Raw genomic sequence first — 18,880 nt, forward strand, 5'->3', positions numbered from 1 at the left:
AGTGTGTATGGGGTCTAAATCTTTCAGAGTTCAAGTGATTAAAAAAGTCTCCTATATATATAATGCAAACATCTGAGCTTTTGAAAGACCCTGTCTTAGGTTTGGTAACATTATATTGAAAACAAAAAAATAATGACCAAGTATTCCTCATTAATTAGCAAATATCAAAGCAACCAAACAGTTAACATGTCATGCAAGAGAAACTGAGACTCAACATCTCTTCAGCCCACTGGCAAAAGCAGTAGTGCTGGTCAGTAAAACTGGCAGGGAACCAGAATGTACACTTAGGAAGATAGATTGAAGTCACTTTCAGAAACAGACACACAACAGCACAAGCCAACCAAACGCACACGTCTGCTCTTCACGTGAAAAGGTGAGGAAATGGAAAGTCAACAATTTTGTTTCATTTTTATGTAAATGTTTAACGATGATCTAGTAAAAAAAAAAAATGTTCATACTTGTAGGAAAATTTATATTAGCAAACGGCAGGATGTTTTAGAACGCACTTTGTCATAAAAAGATTTCATATACTGCAATAAATGTTTTAAATTTCATTTGACCGTAGCAATATTCTAAGAGAACGATGGCAATGTTCTAACAGCATGATTCATTCCTAAAATATGTAATAAAGAGACTTTATTCTAAAGCCAATGTAAAATTGCTACTGTGTATCGACGAAAGAATTTGCATCCAAATTTTATAATGTTTAGCATGCTTTGCTGGATTGTTACTCCTTATCACATGAACTAGACAATATGATATAGGCTAGAGAAGGAAAAAAAAATATGTGATGATGTTAGCTAGCGGGAGTTCCAAGGTTTTATGTGTACTTGAGTCTCTTGATCAATCATGACATTATGCCTAATGAAGAGCCCTCCAAAAAGTAGCTTCAAAAGCTTGCAACTTAAATCTACTACTTAACTAATGAAGGTATCATTTTACTTCTACATTTTTCCTTCTTCTTCAAGTGACTAACAAGATACAAGTATTTGCTGTTGAAATTGGCCTCAAAAACTGCTGATCAAGGTCATACTATGATTTAGATAACGGCTACTTAATAATCAATGAAATCTGGATGAGATTTGTTTAATTTTATTCTTCATACATTTACTTTACAGCAAAGCAATATAAGGTGTTTTGAATGATTTTGCATACCTAAACACATTTGTATCTTTTTTGATACCTTTGATTTAAAATGCACACAAATCATAAATAAAAATACAAACCAGACTACTACAGCAATAAATAGAATACAACTGCACAAACCTGCAACCCAGGGAAAATGATTCTATTAAATGGGTAGATTAAAATGTGTCGCCTAGTTTAGTTTGCTTAGATTCTATATTATACTATACTATATTATACTATGCTATACCATACTATACTATACTATACTATATTATACTATACTATATTATACTATACTATACTATATCATACTATACTATACTATACTATACTATATTATACTATATCATACTATACTATATTATACTATACTATACTATATCATACTATACTATACTATACTATACTATACTATACTATACTATACTATATTATACTATACTATACTATACTATACTATATTATACTATACTATATTATACTATACTATACTATATCATACTATACTATACTATACTATACTATACTATACTATATTATACTATACTATACTATACTATACTATACTATACTAACTATACCATTATTATTCCTACCTAATTGTTCTAATAAGGTCGTGTTGTAAAGCTTCTTATGTAAAAAAAAGGTTATTATTTGTTTTTCCATTTGGGCAAAAAGACTTTCAGGGATTTTTTTTAAATCTATTTTTTATTTAACATGCAAATTCTATGTACAGTGCATTTTAGGCAAATGTCCTCCAATCTCGAAACAATGATGCAAACTATTAATGCCTACAAGGATTCTGATCAAAAATTCCTTTCTGCCAAGCTTATTTTTATTTTTTTTTAACTGCCATTGGTGAACTGAGTTAAACTATTTACTTTTACTATATATAGCTGCAAACTTTTTGCATCATATGACAAAAAGGCTATGTGTACCGGAAAAATAATAAAAAGTATTGTTTAAATTCTCTGTATTAGTTTAAAAATAAGTTTCTTTTTTTAAAAGCATTCTCAAGTCTATTTGCATTTCATTTATTTCAGTAGTGATGTAAGGATCCTATGTGTTAGTTTCGCTAGCCTAAATTTAGTACTGTTGGGCTGTAGTCAGCATGAGTTCTAATTGGTAGTTCTGCTTGTCTCAGGATCTTTTTTAAACCGAGTGTTATTATTTGAATCTTCCTGCTATTAGTGAGCATCTTATGGAAATAGCATAAGAAGATTTATTAACTAGAGTTATGAATTTTCTCCCTGGCCAACCATTAGAAGGTTTATTGCCAGTGGTGCATGCTGGTCAAGGATATAAATATTTAGGAATGACCTGGGAAAGTTATTTTTCCTCCCAGGCTTTGCCTGAGGAGGGTGTGTTTTGCTGGTGAGGTTTATTATGGCTCCCAGGCTTGCTGCCTGGGGAGGGTGCAGGGCTGGTGCAAGGATTTTTGACACCCTAGGCAAAACTTCATTCTGCTGCCCCCCTTGGCCCCACCCCTGACTCCACCCCCTTTTGCCCTGCTCATGTATGCCCCAACTATTTAATGAAGCACCTATCAAATGCAGCCTCACCAGCACCCATCAAATGCAGCCTCACCAGCACCCATCAAATGCAGCCTCACCAGCGCCCATCAAATGCAGCCTACCAGCGCCCATCAATGCAGCCTACCAGCGCCCATCAATGCTATAATCAGTTTAAAAATGTTTACAAATTACCTCTTCAGAGTTACAGAGGAGGTCTTGTACTAGAATTATTGCTCTTGCTTTAACGTTTGCGGTGATGCCTCACATGTGTGGTTTGAACACAGTTTACATATGCTTGCGTGACTTACATATGTGTTCACTTCTTTTTACGCTGTCACTTAATTTTTCATTTTTTATTACCTTTATTCCTATGTAAACATCCCTTGCAATAGAAATAAGGATGACAGTTTCTCTTTATTGAGAGATCTGGGGCCAAAAAGACCCCACATCCTTCATTTGCATTTAAAAGCAAAAGATAATTTTTTTTTACTTTTGCTTTAAAAAATACATTATTTTCTATGGCCTGGGACATCAGCCGCTGCTCTAGTCCTCCACTGGCATACAGAAGAGTAGCGGCTGTCTTGGCCTCACTCTTCTCCATACCCAACTACCACCAGCATTGTGGGGACAGCCCTCCTGGCTCTTCTAAAAGTGGTATTTACTGACAAACAACGTACTTTTACTATGGGCTGGTCGGCAAGTAGAGTTCTAATGCTTTCATCCAAGGGGTAAGCCTGCTGACTAGAAGCTGTTCTACAGTCTGCATTTTACAAAGTGCCAGTCTGGCTTAATGGTCCTTTTTCTATATTGATGGAAAGTTTATTGAGCTTAATAAACTCTGATAAATCTTTCTAAAGTGACTGGCACCCTTTTCTTCCACCCACAAACAGTCAAGAATTCCCTAATTGCCATCTGAGGGTAGGGTAGTGCTACATTGTATTTGTATAAGTTCCTAAAATGTACCTTCATATGATCTTTACACAATCTCCTGCTCAGCAGAAGTCAGGGTGGTGAGTTGGAGGTGATGCTCTGTGAATCAATTTTGGGCACAGGAAGGTGCAGGAGGAGGTTAGCTAGCTAATAAATGAAGGGAGCATGGCAAGGACCCCAGCAGAGTAATGGTGGTCTTTTACAGAACAAAGAAAAGGCACAATAAAGCTGCTTTAGTAGTGGCACTCTGATGCCAATGCAGTGCAAAAGGTGCATATGAATAACAAAAATACCTGAGTATAAAAATATATCGTAAACCTTGTTTTTGCTCATGGAGGAAGAGGTTTCCTTTCCTCCTATGTTCATATCTGCACATACCTTTGCAGGAGGGCAAAGGAGGGTAAGTATATGCTGTTAGGGAGGTAGAAAGTTGAGGGCTCCTCCCTGATTTTTCCTTCATGTCCAACAGGTGCACTTTAAAGTGGACATGGTTATAAAATACGAAGCAGCGGAAATTGCAAAGTATAACCAGTTAACATTTTCACCTAGTTATCTTGCAGTGGGACAACAACTTATGTGCAGTCAAGTGTTTGATACCCTTGCCGCTTCAGTCAATCCCCTGCACTGCAATATGCCAAATGACTGCACTGGCTCCACACATTAATGATGGGAAAGCTTACATTGCACTACAGGAGCTAAGGTTTTACCCTTAGTTGTGACAAAGTACACACAAGAACAAAACACAGGCTTCTTCTTTTGCATAGGGGTTGGTATGATGTGGGTAAAACATTACATTCCTTTTGCAGAAAATATATATTTTTTAATTATAAAATAGCTTATACCAGCTGGCCTCCAGGCCAGCCTACTCACTTTTTCAGTAATCTGGTATCTATAAACAATTTTTGCTTACCTGTTTGGAACTGAGAATAGATATATTCTAAATACACCCATTGCAGACTTCTTACTATTTGCACTTATGCCTTATGTGAAGAGCTGGACCTTGCTGTAGGTGAGCCTTAGGTGTAGAAAAGAGAGCCTCAAGGTGTTGCTAACAGTTGTGAAAGTTTGTACATTACAGTACTGGAAGGAAAGGTGTGGGCAAAAAGTCTGGGAATTTTGGGATTCTTATTTAGAAAACGGCAAGAGGTGTGCTTTGCTGATTTAGCAGTAATTGTCAAATCATTAAGGAGGAGGCCACTTAGAACCATGAAACACAATGGTTTTTAAATAATGATTGTGATAAATAAACTTCATCTGGACTATGAACAATATCTTGGTACTCTCTGAATGCCCATTCACACCACAAAAATGACCTCCAGATCCATTCTGGGTGTTTCTGCATGCCCGTTTTTAACGTGTTTTTGATGTGCTCCAGGATGCTTTGTTGTGTTTTTGATTACCGTAAGTCCAGATGTTTTTTTCCTTTTTTTTTTTTTACTGTACTGGGGTCGGTTGCATTTTTAAAAAAAATGCATTTGTGATGCTTTTTTACCACGTTCCAGTACAGTTCTGTGCAAGAAAAAAGCAGCATGTTGTACTTTTTGTCTGCAACAAAAAAAGCACTGGAACGCAGTGCACTGGTGTGAACTACACCATTGAAAACCATATAACCTACTTTGCATGAGTTTTTGATGCAGAAAATAAGCACTGCAATGCATGTGGTGTGAACGGGTCCTGAAACAAACCTTGTTATGCATTAGTGTCAGTACTGATAGGTTTTTCACAGTAACCTGTCAAATCTGTCTTGCAATTTCAAATTATGATTGATGATATATCAAACCGCGAGAAAATAAATTACACAGCACATATATATTTAGAAAGCAATCCCACCCCACATGTGAGGATCTGTATGCTATATTGCAGATACCTGCAATAAGGTAAACAGATGAAAGTAAATCTGCAATAACATAAATATATGACTGTCATTGTAGTTGTTTGGGTCCGGGCTTTGCAGCTCTGGATCCCAAAGTGTTGGGTTTTCTTATGTAGCCTCTCTCTGGGTACCTGCAGCTGGGTTTCCACTTTGGTTGCTAAGGGTTTCCACTTTGTCCCACCCTTACTTCCCACTGTTGCTCATTACTCAATGACCAGTCCAGGGTATTTGGGTTTTTGTATTTTATTTTGGAACTTGGATGGGAGAAGGGATTAAGAAGATACTTCAACTGAAACTATTGTCAATGGATAAGGAAAACTCTCACTTGGCCTCTCTGGATTATTTGAGGAAGCAGTCACACTGCTTTAACCATACAGCCACAGGCATGGAAGAATTAAGTCTTCTTGTTCTCATTAGCAGCAGACTTGATGCACTACATTATCTTTAGGACACTCTCTAGCATCCCCTTTACTGACACCTGTCCACTGACTCTTCTAGCTGAAGGAGTGACCCTCGGGTCACAGGATCCAAAGACACAGATCTGTACTCTCAGCAGGCAAAATCAGATCCTTCCTGGTGTCTCCCACCCAGCCAGCTCTGCAAGACCTCTGAGTTCAGCTTCTCTCTCTCTCTAGGCTCTTGAGTCGACCACCCAAGTTCCCACGACCAGTGTCAGGACAAGGTCATTTGGTGCCCAGGGTGAAGATGGCAAACTGTGCCCCCCCCCCCAATTATTGTCACTGTTCAGACTATCTTTGCCTTTCTGGGGATTTCTGCAGGTATTCTTGCCCAGCTCTCCTTTCTTTACAAATCCCCCCAGATCCCTCTCTGCACACATTCCCTCCAGCTCTCCTTTCTCTAAAAATCCCCCCAGACCCCTTTCTGCACACATTCCCTCCAGCTCTCCTTTCTGTACAAATCCCCCCAGCTCTCCTCTCTGCTAACCCCCCTTTCACTGTTCCCTCTGCACAAATCGATACCTGCTCTTCTCTCAGCACATATTCCCCCACATCTTTACAGTGTATTCCTCTCTGCACAACTTCAGGCTTTGGCAATCCCTCACCTCTTTTCCGACAGCCACCAGTCTCTATGGTATGAGCTGGCTTTTAAAAAAAAAAAAAAATATTCAGAGTACAAAGAGCTCTGTCTGCTGTAGCACAAAGCTGAGGAGGAGTTTCAGAACTCCTCAGTTCCATGCTACAATGTCTAAGTAGCAGCAGCAAGCGAGGACAAGCTGCCTCTGAAGTCACCTTAGCTGTGGCTTACAACGCTGGTAGCAGAAGTGGGCTCGAGGGCAGTAGCAGTGAGTGCCCAGAGCTAACACAGAAAAGCCAGTAGAGGAAGTGAGCTGTGCAGAAAACTCCTTCTACTGGCTATGTGTTACATGACAGGTCAGACAGGAAAGGGCTGCCAGAGGTTCCGGAACACACACATTGTTTCTGAACTGCTGATTCCTCCTCGGCGGTTCCTCCCACAGCAACTCTCTATTTTCCTCCTATACCACCTTCGGTCGTGAGTTTCGTCACATCGACGGGACTACAAAGTGCCTTCATAGGGGGAGTGAAGGGGGACCTCTGACAGGTATGGCTGGTGTGGACTGTGTAGGCGTGTGCCAGGAGCGCACTTGGCACATTACAGCAGTAAGGTACAGACAACTACAGTACAGATAAGGGTCTTAGCTAGTGTGTACTGTGAAGCACACTGCTGGCACTTCACCTGCGCCCCCTCCCTCCCACAAATTGTACCGCCCAGGGCATCCACCCCTTCTGCCCCTGCCTTGTACCGGCCCTGCGCATGACCACCTCAGCGGAGGAGATGCCAGTTGACTATGTTCCCCAGCTCAACTAACTCTAAGCACATGTACCCTGGGCTTATATACAGTATCCAAACATGCAATGCAGCACTTTTCCTCTGCCCATTACCAGGACTGTAACAAAGCCTGTGTACTTACCTGTCAGATCCCCTCCCACTGTCCAATATGCCTCTCTATTGGACCAGTGAGGGACAGTCAAAGAAGCTGAGCTGCACTTGAGTACAATGAGCAGACCTAACCAATAGATCCTGGCTGCTCTCTGGTAGGCAGGGAACACACGATACTCTTTTGTACCTAGGAGGATGCTACACTTAAAGCGTCAATATACAGCATTGCAGTATAATAACTCTGGTCAGGCTACTCTTAGACCATAAAATGCATATAATACAGAAGAAGGAGAGCACCAGACTATTACTTAATGTCAAAATAGGTCATCTTTGAGACAAATTTCTGTCACAAAGACAGAGAAGGTACAGTGACTTGCAAAAGTATTCACCCCCCCCCCCCCCCCTTGGTTTTTGCATGTTTTGTTGCCTCACAACCTGGAACTAACATTGATTGTTTAAGGATTTGCATCATTTAATTTACAGAACATGCCCACAACTTTGAAGATTTTTTTTTATTCTGAAGCAAACAATAAATAGGGCAAAATTACAGGAAAAGTCAATGTGCATAACTATTCACCACCATAATTTCAATACTTTGTAGAGCCACCTTTTGCAGTTATCACTAGACGTGTGTCTATTTTCAGAATTTTGGAAATTCGTTTTCGTCCGAAAAATAAATGTATTCAGTTCCTCCCAAATTTCATTTTTATTTATTTAGTTTTTCATTAAAAAAAAAAAATTGTCCAAAAATCCAAATGAATTAAGGTCGAATCTGTCATTGAAGGCTTATGGTGTCTGTCAAATGTTCAAAGAATATTCGATGGAGCAGCTAAACTGTATGACTCCATATAGTTTAGCTGCTCCTTCCAATCTTCTTAGGCCGCGTACACACGGGCGGACTGTTCGCCCAACCTTGTCCGCTGAACAGTGTTTGGGCGGACAGTCCGCTCGTGTGTGGGCTTTCAGCGGACAGTTTCAGCGGACAGTTGGACGGACAAAGTCTTTCGGAAATTCCGAAAAACTGTCCGCTGAAACTGTGTTTGAGCGAACAGTCCGCCCGTGTGTGGGCCTGTCCGCTGTACTTTCGAAATGAGCGGACTGTTCCCGCTCGGAAAGTCCGCCCATTTCGAGCGCGTGTACAGGTAGGCGGGGCCCGCGAAGGAGACATCGCGGACTCCGCCGCCTGGAATGGGCTTAAAGGGGAACCCCAACGCCGAAAAAAATCGGCGTGGGGATTCCCCCAAAGTCCACACCAGACCCTTGTCCGAGCACGCTACCCGGCCGGCCAGGAAAGGGGGGCGAGCGAGCGCGCCCCCCTCCTGAGCCGTACCAGGCCGCGTGCCCTCAACATGGGGGGGTGCCTTGGGGAAGGGGGGGCCGCGCGGCCCCCCCACCCCAAAGCACCTTGTCCCCATGTTGATGAGGACAAGGGCCTCTTCCCGACAACCCTGGCCGTTGGTTGTCGGGGTCTGCGGGCGGGGGGCTTATCGGAATCCGGGAGCCCCCTTTAAGAAGGGGGCCCCCGGATACCGGCCCCCCACCCTATGTGAATGAGTATGGGGTACAATGTACCCCTACCCATTCACCTGTGAAATAAAGTACAAAAAAAAACACAACACAGGGAAAAAATATTTTATTGCACAGCTCCGGGGGTCTTCCGTCTTCGGGGGTCTTCTCGCCGGACTCCTCCGCTATCTGTGTGTAGCTCTTTTACTAGCGGAGGAGTCCGGCTTTCTTCCTCCCCGCCGCCGGCCTCTTCTCCCGACTTCGGGGGTCTTGTCCCCCTCTTCGGTTCTTCTGCCGGGCCACCGCGCCTTCTTGTAGCTCTTTTACAGGCGGTGGCCCGGTCTTCTGTCGCCGCTGCCTTCCGTTCTTCTGTCGCCGCCTTCGGTTCTTCTGCCGGGCCACCGCGCCTTCTTGTAGCTCTTTTACAGGCGGTGGCCCGGTCTTCTGTCGCCGCTGTCGTCGCCGCCGCCGCCGCCTTCCGTTCTTGTTCTTCTTCTTGTTCTTCTTCTTCTTCTTCTCCTGAAGATGTTGACTCAACGAGCTCTCCGGCCGGAATGCCAGGGCCGCGCTGTGCGGTCACTTATATAGTGACAATGGGGCGGTGTCACATGGTATATGTCACATGGGTTGGTCACATGGGTTGATGTCACATGGGGACTATGACATCGTAAGGGGGCGGGGTCACCATGTGACCAACCCATGTGACATATACCATGTGACACCGCCCCATTGTCACTATATAAGTGACCGCACAGCGCGGCTCTGGCATTCCGGCCGGAGAGCTCGTCGAGTCAACATCTCCAGGAGAAGAAGAAGAAGAACAAGAAGAAGAACAAGAACGGAAGGCGGCGGCGGCGGCGACGGCGACGACAGCGGCGACAGAAGACCGGGCCACCGCCTGTAAAAGAGCTACAAGAAGGCGCGGTGGCCCGGCAGAAGAACCGAAGGCGGCGACAGAAGAACGGAAGGCAGCGGCGACAGAAGACCGGGCCACCGCCTGCAAAAGAGCTACAAGAAGGCGCGGTGGCCCGGCAGAAGAACCGAAGAGGGGGACAAGACCCCCGAAGTCGGGAGAAGAGGCCGGCGGCGGGGAGGAAGAAAGCCGGACTCCTCCGCTAGTAAAAGAGCTACACACAGATAGCGGAGGAGTCCGGCGAGAAGACCCCCGAAGACGGAAGACCCCCCGGAGCTGTGCAATAAAATATTTTTTCCCTGTGTTGTGTTTTTTTTTGTACTTTATTTCACAGGTGAATGGGTAGGGGTACATTGTACCCCATACTCATTCACATAGGGTGGGGGGCCGGTATCCGGGGGCCCCCTTCTTAAAGGGGGCTCCCGGATTCCGATAAGCCCCCCGCCCGCAGACCCCGACAACCAACGGCCAGGGTTGTCGGGAAGAGGCCCTTGTCCTCATCAACATGGGGACAAGGTGCTTTGGGGTGGGGGGGCCGCGCGGCCCCCCCTTCCCCAAGGCACCCCCCCATGTTGAGGGCACGCGGCCTGGTACGGCTCAGGAGGGGGGGCGCGCTCGCTCGCCCCCCTTTCCTGGCCGGCCGGGTAGCGTGCTCGGACAAGGGTCTGGTGTGGACTTTGGGGGAACCCCCACGCCGATTTTTTTCGGCGTTGGGGTTCCCCTTTAAGCCCATTCCAGGCGGCGGAGCCCGCGACGTCTCCTTCGCGGGCCCCGCCTACCTGTACACGCGCTCGAAATGGGCGGATTTGCCTCCTCCTTACGTGGGCGAGTCCGTTCATTTCAAAAGTTGAGCGAACTGTTTGGCAAACAGTTTGCTGAAACAGTCCGCTCGTGTGTGGGCAAGTCCGCTCATGCAAATTTTGAGCGGACTGTTTGCCGAAACTGTTTGACGAACAAGGTTGGGCAAACAGTCCGCGCGTGTGTACGTGGCCTTAGAGCTTTCAACAGACACCATAAGCCAAAGATTCAACATTTCTATGTTTTTCACTGATTTGTCGAATCTTTCTGATTTATGTTGAATCTATACAGTTCAAACAGAAAATGGACTGGTGATAGTGAGCACTGATCAGACAGGTAACAAGATAGGGTATATAGAATCTATATAGAATCTCAATCTATAATATAGAATCTATAATAATAAATCACCCCCCGCCCCCATAACACAGGCAGCCTCTGAGACTATTACAATACTAGCAACACTAGTATCATTTTCAAGTTCACAACACTAACACAATAGCAGCAGATGTAGCTTGCTTTACTATTATTCCGCTTCTGTGCTTATGCTTAATTGCTAAATAATTTAGGTTCTCTGACAAACGGACCAGCTAAGATTGACTGTCTGAAATGATTCAGGGTGTGTGTCTCTCTCTGCTAGCATTCATTAGTAAGTTGGCTGTACGTGTGTACTTAGTTCTAGCTATTTTACTGCTCCTCCTGTTTGGTTACAATCAGCCAATAACATTCATCATCATCATTATTTTTATTTTACTTCCCCAACCCAATTCCAGCAGTAATCTTTTCTCTCTCTGTCGAATCTTTTCTCTCTGTCGAATCTTTTCTCTCTATGTCGAATCTTTTCTCTCTGTCAAATCTTTTCTCTCTATGTAGAATAATCCTGGACTAATAGAGTTAAGGTTAGGAACATTCGACCACAGGTTAGATAGACACAGATTGTTATTGTCAGTGTCATGTCGAATCTCCTATCTATATCGAACTGTTGTCACAACGAAAACGAAAAAAAAAAAACATTTATTTATGTTGGATCTTTTGTTTTTCGGATTCTGCACTTTCGTTATCGTTTGTTAAAACAATAACGAAAATACCTGAAATTTGGATGAAAATGCATTCGGACGAAAACGAATGCACATGTTTAGTTATCACAGCTCCAAGTCACTTTGGATAAGTCTCTATGAGCTTGCCACATCTTACCGCTGGGATTTTTGCCCATTCCTCCTTGAAAAACTGCTCCAGCTCCTTCAAGTTGGATGGTTTGCACTTGTGAACAGCAATCTTTAAGTCTGCCCACAGATTTTCTATTGGATTGAGGTCTGGGTTTTGACTAGGCCATTCCAACACATTTACATGTTTCCCCTTAAACCACTCAAGCGTTGCTTTAGCAGTCTGTAGCCACAGAGTGGTGCAGGTTTTGCTCAAGAATATTCCTGTATTTAGCACCATCCATCTTTCCCTCAACCTTGACCAGTTTCCCAGTCCTGACTTCTGAAAAACATCCCCACAGCATGTTGGTGTTCTTTGGGTGATGTGATGTGTTGGGTTTGCGCCAGACATTGCGTTTTGTTTGATGGCCTAAAAGTTCAGTATTACTCTTATCAGACCAGAGCACCTTCCTCCATACATTTTGGGAGTCTCCCATATGCCTTTTCACAAACTCAAAACATGCCATTTTATTTTTTGCTGAAAGTAATGGCTTTCTTCTGACTACTCTGCCATAAAGCTCAACTCTATGGAGCGTACAGCTTATTGTTGTCCTTTGTACAGACACTCCAGCCTCTGCTGTGGAACTCTGCAACTCCTCCAAGGTTACCTTAGGTCTCTGAGCTGCCTCTCTGATTAAAGCCCTCCTTGCCCAGTCTGTGAGTATTGGTATGCGGCTGACGTCGAGTGGATCAAACGATACCTCCACTCGCCCTCCTTTGAATAATGGGTATTCATACACTAAGGGAAAAAAAAGAAAAGAAGGAGGGCAGACCAACCTAGTGCATTACCACTAGTAAAGCTTTATTCAATTAAAACAGCAAAGTATATACTCACAAATGAGTATTGATATAAGGCATAATCAATAAAACAAAATCCACTATTCTGTACATTAACAAGCCTGGACTTGACGTCGAGTGACGTTGAGTGGAGGTATCGTTTGATCCCCTCGATGTCAGGTCCTGGCTTGTTTAATGTTCAGAATAGTGGATTTCGCTTTATTGATTATGCCTTCTATTAATACTCATTTGTGAGTATACGCTTTGCTGTTTTTTAATTGAATAAAGCTTTACTTGTGGTAATGCACTAGGTTGGTGTGCCCTTCTTCTTTTCTTTTTTTTCCTTTAGTGTATGAATACCCATTATTCAGAGGAGGGCCGCAAGACATCAGGCATTACTAAGCTGGTCACACCACACATTGAGGAATTAGACACCAGAGCACAGGAGAAATTATTATTTTTTTACTTCTCAACAACATTGCCCCTTACTTGTCTGGAGAGTTCCTTGGTCTTCATGGCAGTGTTTGGTTAGTGGTTCCTCTTGCTTAGGTGTTGCAGCCTCTGGGGCCTTTCCAAAAGGTTTGTATATGTAATGACAGATCATGTGACACTTAGATTGCACACAGGTGGACATCATTTGACTAATTATGCGACTTCTGTAGGTAATTGGTTGCACCAGTGCTTTTTATGGGCTTCATAACAAAGGAGGTAAATACATACGCACATGCCAATTATAATTTTTTTTATTTCTGAAAAAATGTTTTATGTATATATTTTTCTAATTTTACTTCACCAACTTAGACTATTGTATTCTGATCCATCACATATAATTCAGATTAAAAAACAAAACATTGAACCAAAGGCTGTAATGTACCAAAATAGGTAAAAAGCCAAGGGGGTTGAATACTTTTGCAAGGCACTGTATACAGCTGATGAATGCGTTCCCAGGTGCCTTGTTTTCATGTGGAGGGGGCATGCTGTCTAGTGAGCTCTACACTTCATAAGTGTTGCTAGACATGAGCACAAGAGTTATGTGCCCTGCGTCCAGCATGACTGCTTACAGAGTGACTGTCGGTGACTTGCTCTATTCTATAAAGAAGAGATATTCAGCCTGATTCATGCAGCTATAGTTTCACTACAAATGTCCCAATGTCATTCTGCAAGACTCCCTGGAAGAAGAGGCGTTGGAACTGCTACCAAGGTAAGTACACATTGCTACCAATGGCCACCAATGAAGGGAAATGGGCACTGGGCAATAGCCAATTACCACCAATGTAATACAGGTCTCACTGACCACAATAAAAAGGGTACACACTAATCACAAAAAAGCAAGCACACAATGACCACAAAAAAGGGGGCACATGCTGTCCACAATAAAAAGAGACACATGTTGATCACAGTAAAGGGGCAAACGTTGGCTACCATAAAAGGAGCCCAAGCTAACCACTGCACTGCAACCATGCATTGACCACAATAAAGGGTGCACAGGCTGAGCACAATAAAGGGGACACACTGTCCACTACAAAGGGTTGATACTGACCACCATATAGGGGCATACACTGACTGCCATGATGGTAGCACACACTGAATGCCATAAAGTGAGCAAACTGACCATCATAAAGAGTATACACTGACAAATATACGGTGGGAATGCACAAATCATCATATAGTGGTCTATAATTTTTATCATAGGTGTATATTTACTGATAAGACAAAGGTAAAAAAATGCTGACTATGACCCTAAAAACAGCATCCCTACAGTCAAGCATGGAGGTGGAAACATGATGCTTTGGGGCTGTTTCTCTGCTAAAGGTATAGGCCGACTTTGCTGCATTGAGGAGCCAATGGAAGGGGCCATGTATTGTAAAATCTTGAATGAGAAACGTCTTCCCTCATCCAGAACACTAAGGATGGGTTGTGGATGGGTTTTCCAGTATGACAATGACCCAAAACATACCACCAAGGCAACAAAAACGTGGCTCAAGAAGAAGCACATTAAGGGCGTGGAGTGGCCTAGTCAGTCTCCAGACTTTAAAAGTTGTTTGAGGGTAGTAGCTCTGAAGTAAGTGACAACCAGTCAAGGAACGTTTTTAGATATAATGGGCAGCCTTCATATTTATTTTTTCACAGGTTTCTTTTAAGTATGTATAGTATATTTTCAGTGTGTGTATATTTTGAACTATTATTGCAGTGTTTGACCGGACCTATTCTAAATGATTTAATATTTTAAATACAAAGTATACATAGAAACCATTTTTATTACAAACTTTATTAAATATTAAAGTGTCAATAAACCTGACTGTGAAAAACACCCATTACTTGCTATATAACACTGTTCATGCTCACAAGGCCCCAAAACCATTCATTTTGTGTAGAGTGAAATATACCTGGTTGATCCTGCCTTCAGCTGTCCCTCTCATATTCTCTATGTCCCCACATAAAAAATACACATTTGTTGTTCAATTGAGATTTATAGGGAGCTGTAAAACAGTTGTTATGTATAATCTAATCGGAATCGTTCTCCTGAAACTATCAATACTCTCAGTGCGCATTGATACCCGATGCCTGCTCTGTGAACTCATATGCCTCCGCTGTAAACTCAGAGGAGGCGCCAGGAGTAGTGCAGAGAGTGGGAGGAGAAGAAGGAGGAGACTTTCAATGGCAGCGCTGATCACAGGCTGAGGGAGGAAGCACAGAGCCCAAGCATATAGCTGGAAAAGGAGGTAAGATCCAATTATGAGTCTGTGTAAGGCAGCACTGTGATACAGAAAGCAGGGGGTGGGGGGGGGGGGGCAGAATTGTGTGTATAAGGCATGTAAAATTCATGTTAGTGTGAAAGTGTGAGTTTATTGGTCCAAAAGGTTGGCGACCACTGATATATATGATTTATGTCAATGAATTATGACAAGTAACACTTCTCTGTTTAATATCACTTTAATATCATATACATTAAGCTGATCTCTCTCTATTACATTTTTAAACCCCTTATCTACTAAGATACATTTATAAATGGCATGGTAAACAAGAAGTTAGTATAGTATTGATTTTACTAGCCTGTGAGGCCGCGTACACACAGCAGGGACTGTTCGGCCAACTTTGTCCGTCAAACAGTTTCGGCAAACAGTCCGCTCAAAATTAGCATGGACGGACATGGCCACACACGACGGACGAACAGTTTGCTGAAACCGTGCGCGATGACGTGAACGGCACGTACGACGGGACGAAAAATACGACGTCCTATACACTGCATTATAACTTTCGGCGTGTAAATCCTTTCTGAGCATGCGCGGAACTTAGTTTGCCGAACAAGCCTACACACGAGGGGACTGTTCGCTGAAACAAAGTTTCAGCGGACAGTTTTTCGAAATTTCCGAAAAACCTTGTTCAGCGGACTGTTCGCTGAAACTGTCCGCTGAAAGCCCACACACGGGCGGACTGTCCGCCGAAACACTGTTCAGCGGACAAAGTTGGCCGAACAGTCCCCGCGTGTGTACGCGGCCTAAGGGTTTTCAGATAAAAGTGACCACTTTTATGAGGCTCTTCCCTGGGACTAATGAACCCTGAATTAACATGTATTATGCCACTTCTGGGGTCACAGCTGTCATTCCTCGACTACTGCAAACAAGGATGCAGCTAATTGGGCACAAGTTGTGGTTGATTAGCTGCAGTGGAGTGCACAGAAGAGATTGTGTGTCCAATAGACCCTGATTTCTCCATAAAGAGAACTTGTCATCTGCCCATGCTATTACATAAGAGGGCTTGTTAACTCCCTTGTTATAGCAATAAAAGTAAATGTAAAAAGTGTAAAGTGTAAAAATCTTAAAATTAAATACAAATATAAATACAAATATTAAGGAAAATGCACACAGGTTCCGCAAATGTATGAAAGCAGTGATTGTACAACAAATGTGAGGTATTTATGTGAACTTTGGAGTGAGAGCAGTTTTTCTAGGGCCATAAATCATAGTTAACTCTGAACTGATAACCTGTAAAGGCTTTTAAGGCTGGGTGAACACTATTGCAAATTGGATGCAGGTTTCTCCTCTTCCAATGTGCAGTTCAGGAGATTGTGAGTCGGGTTACACAGCTCCAGAGCACAGGAGTCATGTGCATCTTCTGTACCATTTCAGGTTCAAAATCACCCACAAATTCGGCCTGAAATCGGACCTGAAACAATGAACAGGGACATGACTAGGGACATGCCAGACCCCTGCTGTGAGCCACTCCTCAGTTTGAACCCAGACTTAATCATCCCCTATGAAACATTATAGGTACCGTAGTTTGCCGCCTTTTCATGGCTATCTACAATTTTGAGTCTTGACATGTTTGGTATCTGCAATATTTACTCAACATAACCCCATCTTTTATATTTTACTAAAATTGGTTATGGTATTATGTATGTTTGCACTAAAATTTGTTTTACTATATATTGTCCTGAAAATATGAGTTTGATAAAAAGCTAGGCAAATATCACGTGCCTCTATTTTATTCTCCAGGGTCTATGCTTTCAGAAAATATATACTTTTTTTTGGGGGGGGGGGGTCTAAAGTAATTTATAGCAAAAATGCAAATTTTGAAATGTGTGTGAAAATATAAAAATTGCCTCTATAGACATGTGGTTAATGCCGCGTACACACGTAGCCGACTATCCGACGGACTTAGTCTGGCGGACTTCCCACCAGACTGTCCGTCCGACTTTCCGAACGGGCTACTTGCTCACAGACGGCATTTTTTCAGCGGACTAATACGTCGTACTAAGTCCGCCGTACTATCCGCCCTACTTTTGAAATGAACGGACTCGCCCACACATGCGGAGGAAAGTCCGCTCATTTCGAGCGCGTCTCCAGGTAGGTGGGGCCCGCGAAGGAGACGTCACTGGCCCCGCCACCTGGTATGGACTTAAAGGGGAACCCCAACGCCGAAAAAATCGGCGTGGGGGTTCCCCCCAGGTCCACATCAGACCCTTGTCCGAGCACGCTACCCAGCCGGCCAGGAAAGGGGGGGACGAGCGAACGCTCCCCCTCCTGAGCCGTACCAGGCCGCGTGCCCTCAACATGGGGGGTGCCTTGGGGAAGGGGGGGCCGTGCAGCCCCCCCACCCCAAAGCACCTTGTCCCCATGTTGATGAGGACAAGGGCCTCTTCCCGACAACCCTGGCCATTGGTTGTCGGGGTCTGTGGGCGGGGGGCTTATCGGAATCTGGGAGCCCCCTTTAATAAGGGGGCCCCCGGATACCGGCCCCCCACCCTATGTGAATGAGTATGGGGTACAATGTACCCCTACCCATTCACCTGTGAAAAAAAGTACAAAAAAAACACAACACAGGGTAAAAATTGTTTATTGCACAGCTCCGGGGGTCTTCCGTCTTCGGGGGTCTTCTCGCCGGACTCCTCCACTATCTTCTTCTAGCTCTTTTGCTAGCGGAGGAGCCCGGCTTTCTTCCTCACCGCTGCCCTCTTCTTCCGACTTCTGGGGTCTAGTCCCCCTCTTCAAGGGTCTTGTCCCCTCTTCGGTTCTTCTGCCGGGCCACCGCGCCTTCTTATAGCTCTTTTACAGGCGGTGGCCCGGTCTTCTGTCGCCGCTGTCGTCGTCGAGTCCTATGAGTTCTAGCATAGAGTTCTTCAGGCTGTCCCCTCTGGTAGAGGAGGGTGCACCTTCCAAGGTGGAAGAGCCCGCTGCATGTCTGCTGTAGGGGAATTAGTGTCTGCCCTTGGAGGATCTTGGCACTCCCTTGGACTAATAAAGTCTGGAAGCTCTTGTTGCTAATGAAGACCTAACCCTGACCCTCTCCTTGTGAAGCTGAAGCAATAAATCTTGAAAAGACTAAAGTGACTGGCGCCCTTCCTTGTCGTATGATGCTCTCCACTGTGGCCATGAAACCATCCCAAACTAAATGCTAGCCTTCTCCCTGCTGGAAGTGAGTCTGCTCTTCTACCCCATGCAGGAGGGTGCTACATTTTCTTTCTGTCTCTGTGCTCTGCCTTTATTGTGGTGTGAGGTACAGAAGCTGGAAGGTATACAATAGGCTGGTTGCACTCATGTGCCAGTGAACAATCGACCAGTAATCTGTACATCCTAGGGTGACAACATTGCTCTTTTAGAGCACTGTATTCTGTCAGCATAATAATCATAGGACAGAAAGTTCCTTACTGGCAGGGTTAACTGGTCAAAACAGAATAAATAAAAGGGTGCCAAGAGAAAGCAAGTCTTTCAACACCATCAACGAAAGGTAAGCTATCAGGATTTTTTACATGCCCTTTAAGGTAAATTAAGCAGACTTTCTGATGTAAGCTGGCTTTCAGTAGCACTTCACTAAAGAGTTC

The 18,880-nt window shown here is 43.8% G+C and overlaps 1 protein-coding gene across 2 annotated transcripts in view; it reads left to right on the top strand.

Moving 5' to 3' along the window:
• The first annotated feature begins 233 nt into the window (after nucleotides 1-233).
• LOC143934063 (serine/threonine-protein kinase SBK2-like) overlaps nucleotides 234-18,880 on the top strand; it is a 106,095-nt gene continuing 87,448 nt past the window's right edge. The window contains exon 1 of one of the 2 annotated variants that reach the window (XM_077457359.1): nucleotides 234-373. The gene's annotated coding sequence lies outside the window, so the exon portion shown is untranslated. The remainder of the gene's footprint in view (nucleotides 374-18,880) is intronic. The other variant, XM_077457358.1, reaches the window with a different exon arrangement.

This window comes from Lithobates pipiens, unplaced genomic scaffold, assembly GCF_037356315.1.
Source record: "Lithobates pipiens isolate NorthernLeopardFrog02 unplaced genomic scaffold, aLitPip1_a1.2 Scaffold_27, whole genome shotgun sequence".
In the NCBI taxonomy this organism is placed as follows: Eukaryota; Metazoa; Chordata; class Amphibia; order Anura; family Ranidae; genus Lithobates; species Lithobates pipiens.